Below are 26543 nucleotides of genomic sequence, written 5' to 3' on the forward strand. Positions count from 1 at the left end.
CTATTTTACTTTCTGTAAATTTTAATGATCACGTAAATACACTTGCTCTAAATTCTAACTGCAGAGTACGTGGGCTTCTTGGTAACACAACCTAGCATAAAGGGATAAAAAATAGAATATGAAGACTCTGACTCTAGGTATATTGTGCTAACAACTATCTGTTATTCAGAAATTAGTCTCTGTAGACCCAGGTTGCCTTATCTGTGAATTGAGATTAGTGTTTTCCAAAGTGGGTTCCATGGAACTACTCTCTTGAGATGTTAACATCAAAATGTCATTCTGTGTGCATATAAATAAATTAAAATACTTTTATTTATTACAAGAATTCTCAGAACATTTAGTATATTAATGTCCATGAGGACTGTCCAAAAAAGAGAGCCTACATAGGTATTCCCAAACTGATTTGTTTCTTAACACCTTGTCCAAGATTAATCTTACAGAATTAATGTTTCACAGAGGGAAAAAGATGACATACTTCAACAAGTTTTACTTTGCCTATTCTGTTCATTTAGAAATTCAGTCTACAGAACAGAAGACTAAATGTCAAAAGCCATAGTACTAAGATTAAATTCAAGAGTAAGCATGATATCTTCAGATAGTTTGCTCTACTCGGGCAATCTGAAGCTCTAAAATCCAGGTTTATAAACATCAAAGTTACATCAAATCAATTCTAGACAAAGAAGTAGTCCACTCTATAAAAATTGATCAAAACAAATAGGCATTTAATTGAAATTTTTAGATAAATACAAATCAATATAATAATTCCTAAGCAGTAAATATAAATTTTTGAAGATTTATATAAAGAGAATGCTTAAGTCTCTGCATTTGAGAAGAATAAAGTATATACTAAGTAAGTTCTTTTGTAAAATCTTGTCTTCTTTTGAGACCAAAATGCTTCTCAACAATCACATCACTCTTAAATAATAATCATATTATTATGTCAATAGAGTTTTGGAAATAATTCAACATATCTATCCATCTATTGGTATTATAAAACTGTTTAACATAGACTGTCCATAGAAACAAAAAAATTATTGCTGACAAATCAATAAATGGAGAAAAATTATAATTGACACTACTAAGTACAAGGGGAGACTCAATGAACTTAATAGAATAAACTTTCCACCTTATGACCATTCTGTTCACTATTATTTGATTAATTGTCCTTAAATTCTACTTTTGATTATGCAACTTTGATACCATCAAATAATTCTTCATTGACCACAGAATCAAGACCAAAGCCATTATTCTGGAACCAAAGATATTTTATAATATAACATGTATTTACTTTTCAGCCATTCTCCTAGAAGCTTCCCATATAAGCATTGTGTTATAGACAACATAGTTCCTTTTCTCTTCCACAAATAATTTTATTACACTGCACCATTAACAATAAATTTGTCTGAAATGTCATTTACTCATTTTAGAACCTCTTTCATCCTTTACTGTACATTACAATTTTCCTCTTTGAAATTCTCTTTTCTTATCATGTCACATGAATAAAGTTTTCACTAAAATGTGTGCAGTTAGCATAAGTCATGAAGGACTTTTTAAAAGTTTTTTGTTTGTCCACATCTCCTGAGTATAACTATAGCATTTTCATGACAAAGCATGTGAGATGAAATTTACTGCCTCCAGCCTTCTATTTCTATTACATTTCCCTCTTCAGGACAATCTGTTGTTTAGCATCCACACCTTCCAATTTTCTAACCCTGTTCCCTAAAATAGAAAAGGATATATACCTGTGTGTGTGTGTGTGTGTGTGTGTGTATGTATTTATTTATTTATAGGCATTAGTATATTATAACTTAACCAGACATTTTCATGTTAATAATGCTATGTAAGTAAAAACACTGAAATAAAAGAGATTTAAAAAAAGAAAAAACAACGAAAATGAGACTTCTTATAGTTCCAGGAATCGTAACTACTCCCAAGACCAACTTTGAATATCATATCAATTTATTATTTTAAAATTTTGATGAGTAGAGTATTAGTCTCAAAAATTTCAGAGGCTCCAACTCAGGTAATATCTCTCTCCTTTTAGTACCATCAGATAATTTTGATAAATTAGCTATAAGATCTAATTAATCTTTTAAAACAAATAGTAAATAAAAATAAAATTTAAAATATTTCTAAAAAGATTTGTTAGTTATATTAATATTTGGTTAATATTATCTTCATCATTTTTATTACATTATTACAATCCATTTATTATGTGAATGAAAAAAAAACAAATAACTGATTTTCTTCCACTGGGTAATGTAGCTCACTTTCACTCTTTCATTATCACTTTTATAACATGATGGTTCCCAAATCTGTTTATATATCCAAGATCTCTCCCTTAAACTCCAGACCTTTGGAGTGAAGCACCCACATCTCAAACTGAATTTGTTTAAAATTAACTAATTATTATCCTATTTCCTATATCTCTTCCTATTTTCACTGTTTTTCAAACTGGTACCACTATCCACCCTGTTAAACAATACTTTTTTTTTTTTTCTGGTATACATCAAAAAAATCACAAGCTTTAGTCAATCTAAACTTTTAAAATATCTTTGTTTCCCAACATATCTCCCCCTTTGTCAATGTTTCTTACTGGCTGAGGAAATGTTTTACACACATGCATAGTAAAGTATTTTAAGTACAATATTCACATAAAGGCATGTTAGATGCAGTTTTTTGTGCCTCTGGAGTCTGATTTATTTTGAGCCTAAATACATTTAAAGGAATATTTAATTTAAAAAAAATAATTTATCTATTTACTTGTTTGTTTATTTGTTTATTTTTAGAGAGAGGGGAAAGGAGAAAGAGAGGGAGAGAAACATCTCTCTATGTGGTTGCCTCTCACTCGTGCCCCCAAGTGGGGACCTGACCTGCAACCTAGTAATGTGCCCTGACTGGGAATCAAACCAGCAACACTTGGCTCTTAGGCCGACGCTCAATCCACTGAACCACAGCAGCCAGGGCTAGGAATATTTAGTATTTTATCCTTTTGTGAACATATGCATTTTCTAATAACTTAACTGTCAAAAATTTGTTTTTCAGGTTACCCCAGTACTTTTAAGTCTCGTAATTATTTCTTTATATCTAATTCTATTTTAATTATTTTTATAGCAGTATTCCTTTAAGTCATCCAATACGTACATTTTTACAAGCAAAAACATCTTTTTAACAATGTATGCAGGTGCGCAGATTTTTTAAATTGTTTTTCTATTACAGTATTCCCACTTTTCCACCATGGCTCCCCGCTACTCTTCCCACACTCCTCCCACATTCAATCTCCACCCTGTTGTTCATGTCCATGAGTCATTCACATTAGTTCTTTTACTAGACCTTTCCCCTTCTTACCCTCTTTCTCCTATTCCCTCCTCCCCCTTGGTCACTGTCAATCTGTTCCTTGTTTACACATCTCTGGTTCTATTTTGCTTGTTTGTTTGTGTTGTTCATTAGTGTCCTGTGTTAGGTGATATTATATGGTATTTACCTTTCGCTCCCTGGCTTATTTCACTAAGCATAATACTCTCCAGTTTCATCCATGTTGTTGCAAAGGGTAGGAGTTCCATCTTTCTTTCTGCTGCACAGTATTCTATTGTGTAAATGTACCAGTTTTTTGATCCACTCATCAACTGATGGGTAGTTAGGCTGTTTTCAGCACTTGGCTATAGTAAATAGTGCTGCTGTGAACATAGGGGTGCATAGGTTCTTTTGAATTCATGTTTCAGGATTATTCAGGTGTATTCTTAGCAATGGAATCACTGGATCAAAAGGTAGTTCCCTTTTTAGTTTTTTGAGGAAATTCCATACTGTTTCCATAGTGGATGCAACAGTCTGTATTCCCGCCAACAGTGCACTAGGGTTCCGTTTTCTCCACATCCTCGCCAGCACTTGTTGTTTGTTGATTTTTAACTGACACTTTGTGAATTGAAAATCTTTACACATATGAAAACATTTTCCCCAATATGTTCCACAAGTAATTTTGATAAATAAGAACCCCAAAGAGTGCATCATCAAGAGGTAAAAATTTAGCCCAGATTAATTACATTATATATTTTTTCTACCAGCTATATCAAAAATTGCACATCATAAAAATGATAACAATGTTAATTTATATAGACATTCCTCTATTCCTCAAATCTCAAATAAATAATTTTCATAAGTAAGGACTAAGGCAAGTATGTATCACTCTTACATGTATCAAAAGATGACATTAACTTTCATGGATGGTATAATTTCAAATTAACAAAACAGACTTTAAAACATTTTTCCAACAAACTCTATAGTATGTTTTTATGTTTATATAAATGTTGAAAAAACTCAAACATCTCTTTTGAATTAACTCAGTGACATTTACTGACTACCTCCTATATAGAAAACATTGTGCTTGCTCTATCAAATTTCTTTTGAAACTGGTTTTTGAATAAAAATATTCTTCTAATTGTCCTAATATAAATAATGTTAATAGTTTCTTTGTACTTTGTTTTATATTACATGGTCAAAGTTACAAGATGGCATTTGTTCATAAAGTAGGTCCTTTAAAGAAATACTTATTGCCACACAAATCTGAATCTGATAAAAAAGAAACTAGATATAATTTTACAAGAATTTTATACTGTCTAGCAAATTATCATAGCATAAAATAAAAATGTAAGTTTCTTTCATTTCCTATTACAGTTGAATTTTTAATGGGCAGAGCAGATTCTCAAATTAATTATTTTACTGTTATTAGGCATTCATTTCTTGTATCCTCCTAAACTCTGTCCAGCATTCCCATAACATTAGTGGCTCATTAGGAGGCTCAGATTTAATCCACAGAGCTAAACATTTGTTCTATCATTAAGGTCTGCTTTTCCCAGACTTATAAATAAGCAAAAATCTAATTTTGGTTAGTTTTATTCCCTAGGTCATAGTAATAAATTCAACTCATTCTGGAAACAACTCATAAAATTACCTTTTATTAAAATACACTATATGTTTTATGGAAATGCAAAAATGTTCCTATGGAGACAAAATTTCTTAAATGCTAGGATAAAAAATAAAATTACACATTTTTTAAGTATCATCTGGTATAATATTAACTCCATGGTTTGTATAATTTGATGACTCCCAACTCTTCCATAAACAAATTATAACATTACCCATATATCAGACTTTTGTCAAACACGTACAAGGGAGGACTTTATCATATTCTCATTTTGCCTAAGAAATTCCATGTTAAAATTTAAGTTCACTGAGAAGCATAATTCACTCATTGCAATAGACTGGATGTTTATGTCTCCCCAAAATTTATATGTTAAAATCTAATTCCCCATGTAATGGTGTTGGAAGGTGAAGGCTTTAGAAAATGTGATTATTGACTTCCCTTATAACAGAGCCCCTAGAGAGCTTACTCTTTCTATCATGTCAGGACACAATGAAAAGATGGCTATTTATGAACTAGGACATAGATGCTCATCAGACACCAACTATTCCAACACCTTGATCTGGGATTTCCCCAACTTCCAGCATTGTGAGAAGTTTCTGGGTTTTCTTTATTAACAACTCAATCTATGTTATTCTTGTTATAGCATCCCAAAGGAACTAAACTTTTATGAAGTCCACAAATTGAGCTGAACTTAAGTTATGGGTGATCAGAAGGCTATGCTCAAATCCAGTAAGTGCTCATTATTTACTAATTTCATCATTAAAGTTTGTGTCTAATAACAAGTCTCACATTTTCCCTTTCTATCTCTTGAAGTAGAATGTTGGAATCAAGTCTGATACATATTCTATTGAATATTATTTGTCCCTAACTGAAAGCAAAGGTTGAAAGTAAAATTCTACATTTATAGATAACACTAATTTTGTTCACTATGTAAAAGCCCAAAAGTATAAGGCTTAAATAAGAGGCATTCTTGTGAGAAATGACTTTGGAGTCAGTGGGTATGAGACCCAGCCCTTGTCACTGCCACTTTCTATTTCTAGTCAGTTAACCTCCAAGAATATCAGGATTCTCACCTGTAAAATCAAAATTACAAATTTACTGACCACACAGGTGATACTGAGGCTTAAATTAGGTGATATAATGGGTATAAAATCATTAAGCCATGTGATTCCCACTGGAAAGAGTCATGGGAATCAAAGGCCAGGATTCAAATTCCAGGAGTGTCACTTAATAATTCTGTTATCTTGGACACTCATTTCATCGCTCAACCCTTCATTTTGTACTTCTGCAACATTTGAATATTAAAAATGAGCTTTGGCGTGTTGTATGACCAAATGAGTTGACATCTATAAAAATACTTGGTAAATTGTAAACAACTTTGCCACGATATTATCTTTATAAGTATAATGTGGATCACAGCAGAGATCTGGAGTCAGACAGACCTAGGTTAGAGTACCACTTTTTCTACTTAATAGTTATGCGAGCTGGGAAAGTTACATAACTTTTCTTAGCTCCAATTATTTTTGCCTGTAAAAGAACTCTGAATCCATTAATTTAAAAGAATCAATGAAATAACCTTAAACTGGGGGGTAGGGGGCAATACAATAGTCCCTCTCTATATCGCGGTTCACTTATCGTGGCCTCACTGTATCATGGGATTTTTTAAAATATTATATTTAATTATTTATCGCAGATTTTTTGCTATATTGTAGGATTTTGCGGTACTGTATATGTGTGTTGTTAAAAGTTACGTAGGTTTAAGAGTGTAGAATAAATGTAAGGCTCCTACTTCACGGGGGGGTCTAGAACATAATACCCATGATAAGTGAGGGAATACTGTATCTAAATTTGCTATTTTGGTAATATTAATCTTCTGAAGAAATTCTTAGGAATGGAGAAAACCAAAAGACAAATTCAATTGTTGGCAAGTATAAAATAAAGCTTTCATGAAAAAAATCCAATGCATTCTTAAAAAGTGATGAATGTCAAAATGTCAGATAAGACAAAAGGAAAGGAATATATTATTACAACCTATTTCTGAAGACAACAGTTCAATGTGCTCTTGTCAACCCCAGAGGTCAATACATTTGTGAACATCATTTAAAAAGCATTTGAAACAAATCAAAAACATGATTTCTTTTTGGTTTTACAGAGATATGTCAGAAATGATAATAAAGGGAACTGTATAATTATTGTGACAAAAATCCACAGCCTTTACTTTTGTATTTTCTCTCTTTAAAAATGATTTCTTCCCTTATTAAACTACCATTTTACTTGCTCTCAAGTAAAATGAGCAGGAATGAATGTGTACAAAGGAAATTAAATCTTCTTGAACTAGCATAGTCAGTGGTTAGATGGTATAAGTGGGGAATTAGCCTGCAATCATTGGTATAATATCACTTTATAATGAAAATCTGTCCTATTGCTTCTTTTCTACAATATATACTTAAAAATCCTTTATAAATTAAGATGCACCTATCTTTTAGATAATGACATGTTAAAACATATCTTATTATTACATTTACAAATGCTGATTTAGAAGAACAAAAATGTCTCCTATTGATTATATTCAAAAATCTTGGACCTTTACTCTATTTCTTCTAAATTTAAAAGTATTTTTCTGTAAGTATACATTTTTTTCTCCTTGTTCTGACCTAAAAAGTGAGTCACATTAATGACATTGTTCTTAACCCCACAGGGACATTAAAATCACCTCTGTATCACTTTAAACAAAAATATACCAGCATTTATTTTAAAAACAACAAATGCCCATGATTTCTTTTAAACTCACATAGGAAGAGCCACTGCTTATTCTAAAAGTTTTAGTATCACTCTCTCAAGGAATTGTTAACTACTTATTGCATGTCTTTCCAGAATTATATAAATAAGAGTATTTTCCTATGGCTATATGTGTTATAAAATTTTTAACTTAAGTTCATCTTTTTTTATATGAATTGTTTTATTTGATCTTCACAACAATCCTATGAAGTAAGTACTATTATAATCTACATTTTTAAATAATTTATTTACTGTTTTTTTTTCTATTACAGTTGTCCCACTTTTTCCTCCATTGCTCTGCCCCACCCCACCAACCCCTTCTCCCACAGTCTATCCCTGCCTTGTTGTATACGTGTATAAGTTCATCTTATATGTAATATACTATAAGTACTTTGCTTACCTTTACAGTATATCTAAAATATTTTTATATAATGCCTACATGTAGATGTATTCTCCTTATAAGTGCTTGAAGATTTACCCACAAACTACTTAAAGGCAAAGGCTCTGGAAGTTTTATTTATCAAAGTGAGGGGGATACTAAGGAGAAAGCAACCTACTAGCTTTGAGAGGTCATAAACAGTCATTCTGTTTTACAAAGAAAATGCAAAGCACCATTAACTTTCATGTGTTTTAGGTAAAGCTTTGTTAAGTATCTCCCAGTAGATATTTTGCAAGTCCAATGGTGCAATAAATAGACTTTTCACATTAACAATGTAATTATAGCTAAAGCACAAATTCACAGAAATGTTCAAGGCAACATGAATCTTAAATTTTGCCAAACTGTCTTCTCAAATATTGTGTTAATACTTCCATCATCCTTGTTTTGGTGGGTATATTTTATATATTTTTATATTATAATGAATATATTCATATATATATGTATACATATATATTTATATATGTATACATATATATATATATATACACACACACCCTGGCTGGTTTGGCTCAGTGGATTGAGCGTCGGCCTGGGAGCTAAGTGTCGCTGGTTCGATCTTCCAGTCAGGGTACATTAGAGAAGGAAAACTCTGACTCCAAAAAACCTCCGCTGCCTTGCGGCATACCTCTTCAGGGGAAAGGCTAAGGGAGTAAACCCCGACAGAAAATCCGGAGCCGGAGTCCCTAAGGCGGTTTGACGTTGTAGTCAACACCGGCAACTCCTGCGGCGCACCTGAAGCCAAGCTGTATTGACTCCGTCTTTCCCTTGGACCCTTCAGCTGCGAAGAGAGGGGGGGTCTGCTGCATGGGCAACAGCAGATCCTCCATATCACCCTGCCCAGGCTCTGTAGCTTCAGCTTCACTGGAGAGGACACTCCAGCGTCATCGCAAGATGTCGATTCAACACGGGAGGAGACAGATACCGTGTCACTCCCGAGTCGGACTGCACAGCCATTCTCGGCGGTGCAGATAGACTCTTAAGAAGCTACACCATCGTCTCTCGAGACGGACGGCTGCCGACGACGACGACATATATGTGTTTGTGTGTGTAGAGGGAGAGAGACCGGGCACTGCCAACCAAAATAATTAGAATTTCCATGACTGGGTCTGAAGATTTATACAAGTCATCCCCTGGTATTCATGGGTGATTGCTTCCAGGACCTTTGTGGACTGCAATTCCCATGGATGCTCAAGTCCTTTATATAAAATGACCTAGTATTTGCATGTAGCCTATGTACATTCTCCTATATACTTTAAATAATCTATACATTACTTATAATACTTAATACAATGTAAACATTATGTAAATAGTTGCTATATTCTATTGTTTAAAGAATAATAGCAAGAAAAAAAAGTTTGTGCATGTTCAGTACAGACATCACCATTATTGGTACTTGTCAACATACCATTTTTCCCAAATATTTTTTCTTTGGGTTAGTTGAACCTATGATTTCAAAAATCTAAGATGTTTTTCTTATAAGCATCCAAACATAATACTACTGATTACTCATATCTAGTAATCATTTCCTCTTTTTATTACCCATATTATATATTTTACACAAATGTTACTTGTGGAAATTTATCACTAGAATTTGTGATGTAGTTAAGTAGAAACCGAGATCCATGAAATAACATTCAATATATTTCTCTGGTGATTTGTATAGTCACGTTGTTCAGGAATTATGGTTATATATTACATCAGACTTCATTCTACAGTCTGATTCATTAAATATCAACATGATGAGGGGTGGTTTCCCTTCTTCTCTTCTCAAGGTTTACCTTGACTTGAAAGTTCAAATTGTACAAAGTTTATACCTGAAAAGTTTAAAATAGGATCAATCATAGGGTCTTTACCAATTCTACCTAATTTCTCTACACCTTCCTCATACTACTTGTGGCAGATTGTATTTTCCAAAGATAGAAACAGTTTTTTCCACCTCACGTATTCATTTGCATTAAGGCCTGCCAATTTCTGATAAACCATTGGAGTCTAACTCCCCTGCTCATACATTGTGTTAGCCTTAGTAATTAACTACTAATTAATAGAATGTGGTGGAAATGATGAGTCAAGAAATTTGAGGCTATATCAAAGAAAGCCATATTGTTTCTACTATTATTTTATAATTCTGACTTAGATTATTCCTCTTAGAATGTTTTATTTTGTTGTGTCTTGTTGTGTTTTGGTTTTGTTTCCCATTTGCTAGGGAAAAGTCATGCATAAATGACCTGGTCCTGGGTGCACCTACCTTACGATTACTACCAATAGTGATGCCAGACATATGAATGAAAAGGCCTCCAGATAATTCTAGCCTCCAGTCACTCAGGTCACACCCAGCTATTCAGTTCTTCCCAGCTAAGGACCCAAACATTTATGAGCAGACATAAACAACCGCATCGCGAACTGACTAAATTCATGATTCTCAGAATCTGTTGGCAAATTACAATTGTTGCTATTTTATGCTACTATTTGGGGTGGTATTGTTATGCAGTAATAGACAGCTACATTACCAAACGGCTCTTTTATAGTTGTAAATGTTAGAAAAAAATATGTACCTATTGCATTTACATATACTCACATAAAAACAAAATAAAATATTCTCTAAAGCATGTTTTGTGATTGGGAGTTTGTGAAAGAAGTTTTTCCTCAGTTTGAAACAATACTGAGTGCAGTGGACACTGTTAGACTAATTTGTCTACCCAACAGTCCTGGTTGGTTATAAATAACTGGTCTAAATCAAACATGGTAATTGTATTTTCTTTGCTAGTTACTGGATTAGCAGTGGGCCTGTGTCCAAATTTTGGCCAATGAGACCATCAGACCCAATGGAGGGGTTCTGGGAAATATTTTCCTTCCCTGATAAAATAATCAAGAAGATATACATAAAATTGTTTGTCCATGTTCTGCTCATTGTACTGCTGTGATCACTGTGTAATCACCAACTTAGTGCTTTTTAATTTTGTTATATGAAGATTTGAGCCTTGATGCTGGAAGCAGTGGTGGCTATTTTCTAAACATAAGGCTAAGGCCTGGGGAATTATAAAAGTTTTGAACCAAAGCATAGGTATGGCATCACCGATCCACCAAACAAAACCTAGAATCATGTATCTCCCATTTCAAGCAATACAATATATGCCTGTATAATTTAACCACTTAAGTGAAGTTTTTCTATGCCTGCAGGTGAGTGTATTGTGAATGTTACCCTGGGTTTAGATAAAATTACTGCCCCATGTGGCCACTTAGGGAATTCTTCATAACCTATGATGTGAATGATACTATTGGATTTGTGTAGTGGAGTGACCCTGTCAATGTGCATTCTAAACCTTTCTTGGGGGATAAAGTATTTCAGGGTTTCCAAAGCTAATTTAACTGCCAACCCCCAACATTTTTCTTTTAGAGAGACATTGTAGTCTGAAAAATGTCTTTTGGGAAACAGCGTGGGAGTCTCTTTCTTAGCATCTAAAGGAGTGTCTAATTTTCTGTAAGCTCTTCCCAACCAATTATATATCCTTATACCTAGGATTTCTGCTATGAAGAAATTTGGTGAGGATCAAGGTGATGTGCATTATTTATTCATGAAAAAGTGTTAAAGAAAACCTAGGTTGGCCATCTACTCATTCTCTCTTGTATTTTGTAATTTTATATATAATTTCTTATGTTAGAATGTAATGGTTCATTTTTGATTAATAAAATAACCTTTCTAATAGAAGCCAATATAATAAGTTAGAATTTATAAAGTTACACTTGGGAAATGAATATTGAACTCAGATCTAAATCACCTGGGAAAGATTTTGGGGAGAATAATATTTCTCTCCCTTTTAGACATCAGCTTCATTTGATCCTGGTAATAACAATAAAGAGGAAAAAACTCTAATTTTCATTTTGCACATTTAGAGATTAAGAGGTTATAAATATGTCAATTTTTTTCTGGGTTTGTATAGTATGGCATGTCATAAAAGTGGCCAATCTAGAAACAATTACATGATTGAGTCTGTTAATTCATTCATTGATTTAATAATCATGTGCAAAAATACTGATGTAGAATGCTAATAACTATGCCACCAAAAGTTCAATAATTCCCTCATTCATTTTTATAACATTTGCTATTAGTAATAATGTCACAGACTCAAAATTTAAAAGTATATCTATGCTTTTTTTAGTTGAAAAATAACTGTACCCCATGATTCTTAGCAGTTCATCAAATGCAGATTATCCCTCATTTCATTATAGCATAACTAACTCTTCAAATGACAGCTAGTTAATCTGACAAACTCATTCACGTTAAGTCTTTAAGATTAACTAATTAACATGTCTTTTGTCCAAAGCAACAATTTTCTCTTAATATGTCCATGGATCAAAAATGTGTTAAGTATTAACATTTCACATACCATGGCAAAAATGTGGATTAAGCCCTAGTGTTTCTTCTACCAAACTTTGTAGATAGCTGCTTGCGTGACCCATACATATTGGAGCTATATTCTTTTCCTATGCCTATTGAAGTTTGCCCTCTGCAAAATTTCTCAAAATCAGGTTTTAAAATAGGTCTTATACTTGGTTTTCTATGTGTTCTTGAAAACAGCAAAGATAAGGTTTTAATTGTTACTAACATATAAAAGAGTTATAAATGGCCTTTGAAAGAGTTAAAGTGCATACAATATCCCACATACTGAGTTTTCAGTGAAAAAAACAAACAAACAAACAAAAAAAAAACCCAGAAACAAAAAGGCATCCTTTGTAGAAAGCTGATAATCAACCATGCCTCAGTCATATCAGCAGGCAAGTCAAAAATTCCTGCAGGTGATGACAGCCAATGCAGATGGTAACATCTCCCCTCTGATTTTCTGCTCTGTGGCAGAGGAACAGCTCTGAAAGGAGTTAAAAAAGCAACATACGGTTTGAGACCATAGAGAAGTGGTTGATCATGCCTAAAGGACAAGAAAATAAGCAGCTTTTAAAACGCTTCATAATATTTAACATGCTCACAACTTGGGAGAAGGGTGCAAGTCAATTTTATTATAATTTTATATTCAGTAGGCTAAATCTGGGTTCCACCAGCTGGGTTGTTAATACAGGTCAGGGACTAATTAGCTGCATTTGTTTCAGTTTTAGAAAGCCTAAATGAGCTCTTAATATGTTTAAGGCTGAGAAAGAAACAGATTTCTTCACTGATGTAATAGGTTCTGACAAAAACACGAGAGCAGAGAGCAGAGGATTATTACACTAAGATGCACTTATGGAAAAATAATGAATGGAGAACTGATATTATTCTTGCAAAATTCAAATAAATGCCACAACTCTGTAATAAATGGATTATGACAGTGAGGAAAATCCATGCTGGGTGTTGTACTCACAGTAAGCTGGCAGGGAAAGAAAATAGAGCAATTCAATACAAAGCCACTACTAATTTTTCTTCTGTGGTACTCCCAGACAATGGTACATTTAAATTTTATATCATCACAGGCCTTTGTAGAGAAGAAGAAATTGTAAGCTTGAATTTTAAGGAAATATCATCCTATCTAACTTGGGAATCTTTTAACAACATGAACAAGTTGTATAGCTGAATATTATGCATTATTATAATTTTTAAATGTAGAGTTTTTTTCTCAAAGCAAATGTATCTGCCATCACAATTATACAGAAAATAAATTAAGAGTATTTCCATGTAATCAACAAATCTGGTTTGGCAAATTCTAAAAGAGACAAAAACAAGATAAAATAAAAATGAATGAATGTACCCAGGGGATAGTATTAGCCATTATTTCTTCTCCATTTTCATGTTTTGCTTCAAAATAATCCATATGTACTACATTTGTTTATAATATGAGTTAGGCAAATATATGGTGACATAGTATATTTTTTAAAACCATAGGAGAGAAGAAATAGTTACATAAGCGTATGTCCAATGCTTATGTGCAACATTCTTCATATTCCATAGTAACTATCTTTTTATTCATGGTTTCATGTGCTGAAGTAGGGCACCATTTTGTAGTAATGTATGGTGATTAGTCACACAGAAGATTTGACAAGTAGCCAGACTGCACCTCATTGTAACTACTGAGAACAGCATCCAGGAAGCCAAGCAAATTTCTCAGATTGTCATGTTTTAAACAGATATGCTTTAAAGGATATCACATTCACTCCTCAGCCTGCTAACAAATTATTTCAACTCTCTGCTCTCTCTAACAATTCTGAAACATTATCAACTTTCCCTTTAGAAGTTAAATTTCTACAATTATAATAAAATGTACAAGTTGTATGGAAAAAGGAAACATGGAATTGTAACTTCAATATGCCGTTTGGTCCTTCACTGCAGGGAAAACTTTGGAAGGGACTCACTCCTCAGGCCATATGAGACACTAAGCCACAATGATATACATAATGATTAACTTAAATGATAAACAATAGATTCTGAATTTAACATGAACAATTAAGAAGTAATAAAATGATCTTGGGGTATAAGATATGTGTGGTAAGTGAATGAGTAAAAGCTACAATGCATTTCTTCTAAATATGTGTGTTTATTTAAATATTTATTGAATTCCTAATTGAAACACTGAGTTTTAGACACTGGGGATAAGTGGTGCTTATGCGAAGAGAATAGATAACAATCATATGAAACTGACATTCAGTTTACAAATTCTCAATTTTCATTAGAGGAAGAATAAGCTCTACTGAGCTTTAACAATGCTACTAGGAAGATAGGATTTACGACATTTTGCATAGGAAAACTTTTACAAAAGTGAAGTGGTAAATGAAGATTGAATATTCTAAAGTTTTTTTTTTTTCTTTTAAAGAATGGTAGGTCCCCCTTTTATAGATATTACCTTTTATTTTTTCTTTGAAAATATCTATGTTGTATTATGCATAAAATTACATAATAGATGTAGAGACACTCCACGTAATGGCAAGCTATTTTCTTTTTGGCAAGAAATAAATTGATCAGAGACCATGTTTGTGGGTGGTAATGTTTTTCTCATAGAAAACTACTTTCTGAACTGCATATATTATGAGATTTCAAAATAGTGCACTCTGTCATCAGAAGAGGTGGCTTCCTGGTAAATGTTTTGCATGAATTCTATATAAATGTTACCACCTTAGTTTAATACTGTAGGTCGTGTATATATATATATATATATATATATATATATATATATATATATATATACACATACCATCACATTCTAACAACTGAGATTCCTCAGGTGAAATCCTATCATACAGCATTTCACTGCCTGCGTCATTGTGCGGCTGGTGAACTTTGGAGGAAGCATATATTTCCACTAGGCTTGTACAACCCCAGGCAACAGGCAGGGCCATGACCACGCATCTAACACAATTGCCTTTCCAGTCATTACTGTCCTATCATGAAAATCATTACTTGGTTTCATACATTTCTCAGTGTATTTTAACACCATTGAAGTGGGGGCAAATGAAATAACACATGTAAATATTCTGTTTGAATTCTTAGATGATGATCAGAAAGTTCTAGATTCATGATGAAAGAGCAGGAGTGATGACACTACAGACACATTGTTTAAGAGTCATCTGTTCTCTGGAAGCCCAGATGTGTTTCCTTCTTGAGGAGCAGTTCACCAAAAAGGCAGAATAAGCCTTTTTGGAACAAGATGAAGACATTGAGTCATAAATTGCTAGGCCAGTTTTCTGCCTCTGCTTTATCCCATGCATAAAGATGTTCTGCTTACAATTTTTCATATATTGCATTCATTTATTTTTTTCAACAACATTTAAGTGTCAGTCAGTATATTCAAGATGCAGTTGAAAATATACAGTGGTGTGGCTTGCCCTCACAAACTCACAGATAACTAAAAAAGCAAGCACAGCAGGCATAACAGGGTAGGGAGGTGCTGCTTCTGTGGCTATGCAAGCCTGGGGCAGATTCTTCAAACTTCCTTTAGGGTGTCAGAAGGGACAGCCCATCAGAAGTGGCAAAGTGATACCAGAAGGTCATGCAGAAGGAAAAGGGTGGCAGAAAGAGTTGCAGGTGGAAGGAACAATAGGGGAAACCTTGAAGGCCAGATGGGGTATTCGGAGGGGAGATGTAAACATGAGCTGAAGAAGAAGGCAGGGGCCAGATGCTGGTGGACTCTAAATATTGCTTTAAAGAATGCAGCTTTTATGCTAAAGTTAATAAGAATGTAAAAATGAATTTTCACACAGGGTAATGGCATAATCTGTGTTTCAGAAATATCACCCCAAATTTAAATGCTGCTGCTCTGTGACACATGACCTTGGTATCCTTACATGTAAAAGGAATACTAGAACTACCCAGAGTATTAGAATACGTATTTTAAAACTATGCACCAAACACAGTTCCTGGCACACCCTTACACATGGAAGAAGACTCTCGAGTATATTTATGTTTAAATAGAGCCTCTGGATCCACCACCAGAGTGAGGTGAATAGTTTCTTCCCTAGATTCCCTTCCCCTGCCACCACCAAGATCAGTTCTACTCAAACTTCAGAACGTAACCTTATTTGGAAATAGAGACTTGCAGATGTAATTAGTTAAGGATCTAGAGATAAAATCATCTGGAACTGCTGTGTGTGGAGGAGATGGGGGGGGTGTGTGTGCTAAATCTAACAACTGGAGTCCTTATTAGGAGAGGAAAGAACAGAAAGATACACAGGGTAGCACCTATTGGAAAGGAGCAGAGTTCGAAGTTATGTCACTAGAAGCCCAGGAATGCTTGGGGCCACTAAAAGCTAAAAGAAATAAGAAAGTATTCTTCAAAACTTCCAAGGTAGCTTGGCCCTGTCAGTAATTAGATTTGGGACTTCCAGGCTCCAGAACTTTGTAAGAATAATAAATTTTGTTTTTAACTTTTTTCAAGAAACCCAGTTTGTGATATTTTGTTATGGCATTCCTAGAAAACAATATAACCATGAACTCTTGATGTGCTAATGACTAAACTACACAACTGTCTCATTTCCTAATTTATAGGGTTGTTATGTGGGTTGTATGAGATTATACCTGTGGAATACTTAGAGCAGATTTTTTCTTGACACATACTAAATAATGAATATTAGTTCTTAAAACTATTACAAAAACAGAAATGTTTAAAATATTTTGAGTCATAAAGTATCATGTCTTAATTGATAATTACATTGTGATTTTGTTCAATTATCCATGCCACAGTCCATAATATTTTATATTAAAATGGTTACTAATGCTGTCAAATTACTCATTTTGTCTTTAATCACAAAAAATTGTGCATTTTATAAAAACTTTAATCCCTGTCCTTAGAGTTGCATATTTCATTTCTATCAAAATATTTTCAAATGTTTTTTGTTAACACTAAATCTGCTTCCTTCCCTGAATTCAGTTTTTCCTTTTCATGTAAAAAGAGCATTGACCCAATATTCTTACTTTAAGATGGTACTCACATTTCAATATAATTATTTCAATATAGTTTTAAAGAAATAATAGAGTAAATGACAGAAATGAACTATGCACTGCAGTATAATTTATCATGGAGTGTTACATACCATATTTGAGGAAATGCAGTGTAGTAATCACTTGGAGTACCGATAACACATAATTGGGTGTTAGTCATAAATTATAGGTGAACGGCAGTTTCAGCTAATGAGTGCCAAATAGCAGTGCAGGCACTATAGTGATTAGAGAAGATGTGGTATGAATGCATTTATTACTGGTGTATTACAAAGCTTATCAATTAGGACTGGCAGTTATATAAATAGACACCATGCTGAAGCACTTTATTACAGTATAAAATATATAAAGATGTAGATATTTACCATCCCTGCCTCCGAGAGAGAGAGAGAGAGAGAGAGAGGGAGGGAGAGAGAGAGGGAGAGAGGGAGAGAGGGAGAGAGAGAGAGAGAGAGAGAGAGAGAGAGAAAGGAAAAGCAGAAACTAAAAACAAAATAAATCTTTCTGCTTATATTTTCCAAAAATACTTTTATCAGATTAAATTCATTTTATATCACTTTAGGAAAAAATATGGGCATTCCTAAGTCGAGCTATATGTTTTTTCTCTTCTTTTACATCTTAAGTTTTATTGAGCTGCTTATTTAATATGTGAAAAAGGTCACTCTCCAATGGCTGGTAGTATTAGTATTTGTCTCTCTAGAGGGAACTTCAAAATTCTACAAAACAGCTACAATCTTATTCCTGCTTTGTAGCTACTACTATACATGGCAGGGCAAAAGTAAGTTTACAATTATGAGTATGTAAAACAGTTTATTTTTGTGTTATTTATTAATTATTATATTATTTTTCATATGAACAACTGTAGACCTACTTTTGCCCCACCCTGTATATTCAAGTAGTCCTTATTTATGATTGAGATGCTATAAAATTTCTAATTGACACAGCATAACTCAAAGCTAATTTATGAGATAGAACTGAATATAGATGATTTCAGTAATATTTCTTCACTTTAAAATACATTTTATACTATATTGTTGTGATTTGGTTGGAAATAGAAACTCATTTTTAAATTGTAAAACTAAATCATGATGTTTCCCCTAAAGTTTCATTTTAGGAGTTCATGTAAGATTCACTTGCAGAGGTCAGTGAACAGATACATACACATTAAAGAATAGAGGTAACCTAGCACTGACTAAGTAACTCAGTTGATTAGAGTAACATCTCATATGCCAAAGTTGTGGGCTTAGTCCCCAATCAGGGCACATATAAGAAGCAACCAATCAGTATATAAATAAGTGCAACAACAAATTGACTCTCTTCCCCACCTTTAAAATCATTAAACAAAAATTTTTTAAATAAAATAAAAGTGGAGCACTTTGATTTAAGTATTAAGAATAGAGATAAGTGGAAATTTAAAAAATTATAAATTTTCTCTCAAATTATTAAAAAATGTGAAAAATTCACAAAGTTAACATTTTAACTAATTTTGTTTGCCTAACTTTGCCCTATAGTCCTTACATGGTTGCTTATAAACTGTCTTTCTATTTCATTCCTCTGACTAGATTATTATTTGGACAAAAATAAGTAATTATGTGCCAAAATAAAAGTGGCTTCTTCTGGAAAAGGTTTTATTTATGAAAATTAACATCAAAACTTTTATTTTTAATAAATCAAGTGTTGGCACAAAAGCTATCACATATTAAAGGTGTTTTAATTTAATTTCTCTGTGTTTGGTGACAACAATCAGAGAAGGAAAACTCTGACTCCAAAAAACCTCTGCTGTCTTGCGGCATACCTCTTCAGGGGAAAGGCTAAGGGAGTAAACCCCGACAGAAAATCCGGAGCCAGAGTCCCTAAGGCGGTTTGACGTTGTAGTCAACACCGGCAACTCCTGCGGCGCACCTGAAGCCAAGCTGTATTGACTCTGTCTTTCCCTTGGACCCTTCAGCTGTGAAGAGAGGGGGGGTCTGCTGCATGGGCAACAGCAGACCCTCCATATCACCCTGCCCAGGCTCTGTAGCTTCAGCTTCACTGGAGAGGACACCCCAGCGTCATCGCAAGATGTTGATTCAACACGGGAGGAGACAGATACCGTGTCACTCCCGAGTCGGACTGCACAGCCATTCTCGGCGGTGCAGATAGACTCTTAAGAAGCTACACCATCGTCTCTCGAGACAGACGGCTGCCGACGGATTAAAGGTGTTTTTTCCAAAAATACTTTTTAAAATTATTACCTTTAATTAAAATAAAATTTAAGTATATTTCCTTTAAGTGAATTTAATATTTCTTTGCTTAAAAATGTAAAATGTGTTCTAGTAGAACTTCCAATCTCCAATTCTGCATGTAACGAGTTTGGAAGTCACCATGCCATTATAACAATGAATAAAAAGCTGAGCAGACTGAAAATCAACAATTCTTTGATCTGGAAGAGAAGTGAGGACATAGGGGAAAGTGATTCTCCAAAGATTAGAAAGACAAAAATAAAAAACAAAAACCCTCGATTCACAATTTACCAGAACAAAAACTCATGAGTGGAAACCATCACTGAGGTGGGGAAACCTGACCTATATTTCAGAATTTGCTAGAGGCTCAGTGTGGACAAGTCTGACACTTAAAAATTTCAGGAATATGCAGTCATAGAGTGTTCCCCACACCTTTATGAACCTTATCTCTAGAACCCCAACCAGATTCTCATAGTAAATATGGAGAGAAAAAGAACATTGTGCTTCTTTAATAAGAGAAGAGAAAAAAAAGAACCATTTTGCAGTACACCTGAGCACTCTACTCTTAACAAAGTCTGCGCTCAGGAGACATTATTTAGCCAGAACAAAACCTGCTGTGGTGCTATGAGAGTCGGACTGAGCTGGGGTAAGGGAAACACGGAACTCCACTAGCCCTCGTCTTCCACAGAGGAGAAGGGAAATACCCAGTTGTCTCCTACTCTGGCCTTCTATATGGCAAAAAGTAAACACTCGATTCCATGTCACTCTAGATATTCTGCCCCACTTGTCTGAGGTGGAGGAACACAGGGAGACACTGAGGAGCACCTGTGAAATTTAAAGTCCAGCGGCATAAGTTTACTACAAAAAACAGGCATAATTCTTGAACTAGAGAACACTTCCCAGCCCAGCAACATGTCATCACCACATTACTAAAAGCCTACTTAAAGCAGTTCCTTTTACCCAGTACACCATGTTGGATTATATATGAGTATATATGGAATACTAAAAGCCAAAAAAACTTTGAAGAGTAGAACAAGCATCAGATCCAGATATGACAGCAGTGTAGAAATGATCAAAAAGGGAATTTAAAATGGCAGTGTTTAATATGCTCATGGATCTAATGGATAAGGTCAGCAGCATGCAAGAACAAAAGGACAATGTAAGCAGAGAGATGAAAGTCCTATGGAAGAACCAAAAAGGACTGCTATAGATAAAAGTATATAATTGTGACAAAATGAGGAATGCTTTTGATGGGCTCATTAGTTGAGTAAACATGGTTGAGGAAAGAATCCCTGAGCCTGAAGATCTATCAATAAAAATCTCTAAAACAAAACAAAAAAGAGAACAAAAGCTGATAAAAAAAGAACAGAATATCCAAATTGTTATGGGAAAACTGCAAAGGTAGAACATCTTCATATTTGAAATAACAAAATAAAAAGAAATATAGAAAGGAACAGAAAATTATTTGAAACAGTAATGACTTGAGAATTTCTAACACAAAACCACAGTTTAGAGAATACCAAACAGGATAGTGAAAAACAGGGGGAATTTTTAAAGAATAAAGGATGACATTACATAATGATAAAGGGATTAGTTCTCCAAGAAGGCATAACAGTTCTTATTCCGTGTATGCTTAACAACACAGCGACAAACTACATGCAGGAAAAACTGATAAAACTGCAAGGAGAAATAGGTAAATCCACTCTCATTGTTGGAAATGTCAATACCTCTTTCTCAGAAATGAACACATCCAGCAGGCAGAAAATCAGTAATAACAGTTAAATTCAACAGTACCAACAATACCTGGTTATAATTAATATCTAAAGACTACTTCATCCAACAAAAAGTAGAATACGCATTCTCAAGCTCACACAAAACATTCACCAAGAGAGATCACACTCTAAAACACAAATTACACTTTAAGAAAAAATTATTTTTAAATATTACAATGTCTGCTTTTAGACCACCATAGTATTCAAATAAAAATTAGTAAAGAAAGGTAACTGGAACATCCCCAAATACATAGTGATTAAACAATATACTTCTAAATATTATATGAGTCAAAGAAGAAACCTAAAGAGAAATTTAAAATAGTTTCAATTAAATGAAAATAACACAACTTAATAAAAATCTGTGAGATGCTGCAAAAGCAATGTTTAGAGGGAAATGTATAGCATTAAAATCATATATGAGAAAAAGAAAAATTTAAAAAAAAATTTGTTTCCACCTTAAGCACTGGAAAAGGAAGAGCAAATTAAACCTAAAATAAATAAAAGAATCAAAATAATAACAATTAAAGCAGAAATAATATAATTGAAAACAGTAAATCAATAGCAAAAATCAATAAAACCTAAAGTTGGTTCTTTAAAAATATTGACAAAATTTATCAGCCAGGCTAACTCAGAAAAGCAGAGAAAGAAAACAAATTACTAATATCAGAACTAAAAGAGGGCCCATCACTACAGGTCCCAGGAATGTTAAAAGAATAATAAAAGATTTTTATAAACAATTCTGTGCCTACAAATTTGATAACTTAGATGAAATGGACCAACTGTTTGAAAGACACAGTATGTCAAAACACAGAAAGAAATAACAATATGAATAAGCTACATCTATTAATGTAAAAGAATAAATAATTAATAATCTCCCAAAACATAAAACATTGGGCTCAGATGTATTCACTGCTGAATTTTACCAAAAATTTAGGAAGTTATAGCAATTACCTAGTTTCTTTCAGAAGGAGAAACTAGAGGAACTACTTCTTAACTCATTTTATGAGGCCAGCATTATCTTAATACCAAAAACAGAAAAAGACAGTACAAGAAAATAAAGCTGCACAACGTATCTCTCATAAAAATAGATGCACAAATCCTAAACCAAGTATTAGCAAATTAAATCCAATAATGTATAAAAAGAATTAATACACCATGACCAAACCCCATGAATGACAATGCAAAGAGTGAACTCTAATGCAAACAAAAGACTAGGTGATAATAATATGTCGATGTAGGTCCATCAGTTATAACAAATGGATCACTCTAGTGGGGGGTTTGTTGATAATAGCGATTATGTATGTCTGAGGCAAGAAGTACACAGGAAATCTTTGTTCCTGCCTGTCAGTTTTCTGAGAATCTATAAACTACTGAAAAAAAAAGCTTTTTGTAATTTAATGTCTGTAGTACTTCTTTGTCACTAATCATACTTTGTTTTACTCAGTATTAATGCATATTATCTTTCATAAGTTCCTTGAGAGAAGGGAATATGTCTCATCTACATTTCTATCTTGCACGGATTTAAAATAATACCTTGAATAGTGTTTTATAAATATTTACAAAGTAAATCACTTAATATATAACATATAACAAAACCCACTTGGCAAAATCCAACATTTCAAGAGGCAGAAATATGTATCATAACTACACTGCCCAGCTGATTGGTTTATTATCTTCAAGTTTTAAATACTTGATTCATCATCGGCAGCCGTCCGTCTCGAGAGACGATGGCGTAGCTTCTTGAGAGTCTATCTGCACCGCCGAGAATGGCTGTGCAGTCCGACTCGGGAGTGACAATCCCTGCCGCACTTGTTACAGGTGAAGGCAGATGGCTGTTGTTGTAAACTGATAATCAACTAATTACAAAACTACATGTGAAAGAATATAAATAGTTATGTTATACTAGTGGTATACACTCAAAATTAGAAACTGAGCTATTTGAATGGGTCCATATAAATTCAAATATTAATAATATGTCTTTAGCACTATAAAACTGCTATAAGTGTATTTTACTGACTACTTTTAGTGTTTAGATATGGTAACCAGAATTCTTTACATTATCTTTTTAAATTTTAAAAACAGTTTCATGAGATAGGACCTGGAATCAGCTCAACCATTGGCCTAGTCACAGGCAGGACACTTTTAGGAAACAATACCGTACATAGGAATATTTAAGAACAAGAAATTGCTGGAAACTATATGCTCCTGCCTAACCCTTAGAATGTCATCATGCACCCTAAGGATATTTGTACCATATTTGAAACCTTCAAACTACTGTCATGACACCTGGAATTTTCTACATATTTTTCTACTGTTGAAATAGTCACCTAATGTCACATAGCTACTAAGTGATGGATGCTATAATTCAAACTCAGGTCTGTCTGGCTCTGAAATTTATCTTCTCAGTACTTTCATTTTAGTTTTCTATGGTTATATTGATTGCATCTCATTGGACTGCATACCAAAGTAAAGATTTTTAAATAACCAAAAGAAAATCTATTCTTCCACAAATATGTTCATATCCTAATTCTTGGAATCTGATAATGTTATATTATTTAGAGAAAAAAATTCCTTGCAGATATACTTAAATAACATACTTTGAAATGAAGATATCATCCTGGATTATCCAAGGGGGTCCTAAATCCAAGGATGATGGTCAGTATAAGTGTGAAACACAAGGGATTTGACAGACAGAGGAGGATGAGGTGAGTAATAATGAACACAGAAATTGGAGTGGTGCTTCCACAAGCCAAGGAATACCTGAAGGCACCAAGATCTGGGAACAACAAGAGACAAAATTTCCCTTAGAGCCTTGGGAAGAGGTACGGACTTCTGCACCTTCATCTTGGACTTTCAGCCTCCAGGCTGTGAGCAATAAATTTCTGTTGTTTTAAACCACTAAATTGGACAATTAATGTAGATTTTAATTTTAATCCGGGTACCTTTTTTTTTTTAATCTACCACACAGAACAAAAAGGACAAAGTTAACTTATTTAAAACATTTATCTTTAAGCAATGTTTGAAAATTACTTGGGGGAGAGAAACAAGATGGCGGAAGAGTAAGTGGAAGCTGCACTAACCTCTTCCCAGAAATAGTCTGGATTTACAACTTAATTTTGGAGAAATCATCTGGAATAACCAACCGAACACTAGCTGGAGAGAAGTCTTATAACTACGGAGAGACAGAAAAGGCCGCTACATCACAACGTGAGTGGTAGGGAGTGCGGAGATGCTGAAGGGCTGGCTGGGTTCACACGGGTGGCAGCTGAAGGGACTGAGAAACAGCTCAGCAGCCAGAGGTTCCCCCTAAGAAGGGCAGGGTCTAAACCCCCAGCTGGGCTTCCCAGCATACAGCAACAGAGTATCCAGTTGTGAAAAGCAAAAAGCCACAGGGTTTCTGCTAGCCAGAGAGAAACAACAGGAGAAAAAGAGCTCTTAAGCAGATCACATACAAAAATATTTTGGCCTCCACTTACCCTGGGCTCTAGTGGAGAGAAGGTAGAGAGGACTAGAGACGCTTGGGGAGAGTTTGGTGTGGCGGCTTTGAGGGGAGAACTGGGGAGGCAGCCGACTGAGTCCCAGTGCTGACTCATCCCCACACTGCAGGCAGACCATTCCCGGCCAAGTGGCGTCAGCCTGAGGGGAAGCAAAAGCCCTGCCTACAGGAATTAAGTTGCCACACCCATGGTCCTTAAGCCTGAAGGCTAATCACAGATTGAATAGATTAACAACTAAAGAAGACAGACAAAGGCTGTAGATCCCTAGAAGTCTCCAACAGGCTGCCTAGGCCAAGACTGGTACAGGATCTGATGCCACCAGGGGCAGATCCATGAAGTGCAGATCATTCTAAGAAGCACCAACAAACAACAGGAGTCACAAAAATGGGGAGAAAGAGAAACAACCCCCCATCGAAAGGGAAGGTAGAGTCCCCAGAAAGAGTGCTAAATGAAATAGAGGGGAGCCAACTATCAGATATGGAATTGAAAGCATGTACTATGGAGAAGCTCAATGAGCTCAGCGGAAACTACAAAGAACTCCAGAAAAACTACAGTGAACTCCAGAAGAACTATAAGGAACTTACTGAGAATTATACCAGCATCAAAAAGGACATGGAAGCTATCAATAAGAGCCAGGAGGAAATGAAGAATACGATCTCTGAATTGAAGAACACAGTAGAAGGAATTAAAAACAGGCTAGAGGAAGCAGAAAATCAGATCAGCGAGCTGGAGGACAATGTAGACAAAAACTCCCAGACAGTGCAACAAAATGAAAAAGGACTGAACAAGACTGAAGAGACTCTAAGACAGCTGCAGGACAACATGAAACATAATAATATCCATAACATAAGAATTCCAGAAGGAGAAGAAGAAGAGCAAGGGATAGAAAACCTATTTAAAAACTAATGACAGAAAACTTCCCTAACATGAGGAGAGAAAGGGTCATGCAAGTCTAGGAAGCACAAAGGGTCCCAATGAAGATGAACCCCAACAGGCCCACTTCAAGACACATCACAATTAAAGTGGTAACATTCAAGGACAAAGAGAGAATCCTAAAAGCAGTAAGAGAGAAACAACTAATAACATACAAGGGAGCTCCAATAAGGCTATCATCAGATTTCTCAGCAGAAACACTACAAGCCAGAAGGGAATGGCAAAAAAATATTCCAAGCAATGAAAAACAAAGGCTTACAACCAAGAATACTCTACCCAGCAAGACTTTCATTCAAAATGGAAGGTGAAATAAGGAGTTTCCAAGACAAAAGAAGGCTAAAAGAATACATCTCTACCAAACTAGCATTGCAAGAGATGCTAAAGGGTCTGTTTTAAGAAGATGAAGAAACAGAGAGAGACAGAGAGGAACACGAGTACAAAGGGGGAAAATGAAAATGAATAAGTACTGAAAGAAAGAAGGAACGTCTACCATTTGCAACAACATGGATGGAACTAGAGAGAATTATGCCTAGCGGAATAAGCTAGGCAACAACAAAAAATACTTATGCTGT

At 34.4% G+C, this 26543-nt stretch overlaps 1 protein-coding gene across 1 annotated transcript in view; it reads right to left on the reverse strand.

The window, feature by feature from the left end:
• Positions 1–26543, reverse strand: part of NEGR1 (neuronal growth regulator 1) — an 857364-nt gene that overhangs the window by 527679 nt on the left and 303142 nt on the right. The gene's annotated exons all lie outside the window — the stretch shown is intronic.

The sequence above is a fragment of the Furipterus horrens genome, unplaced genomic scaffold (genome assembly GCF_987537825.1).
Source record: "Furipterus horrens unplaced genomic scaffold, mFurHor1.1.pri manual_scaffold_3, whole genome shotgun sequence".
Lineage (NCBI taxonomy): Eukaryota > Metazoa > Chordata > Mammalia > Chiroptera > Furipteridae > Furipterus > Furipterus horrens.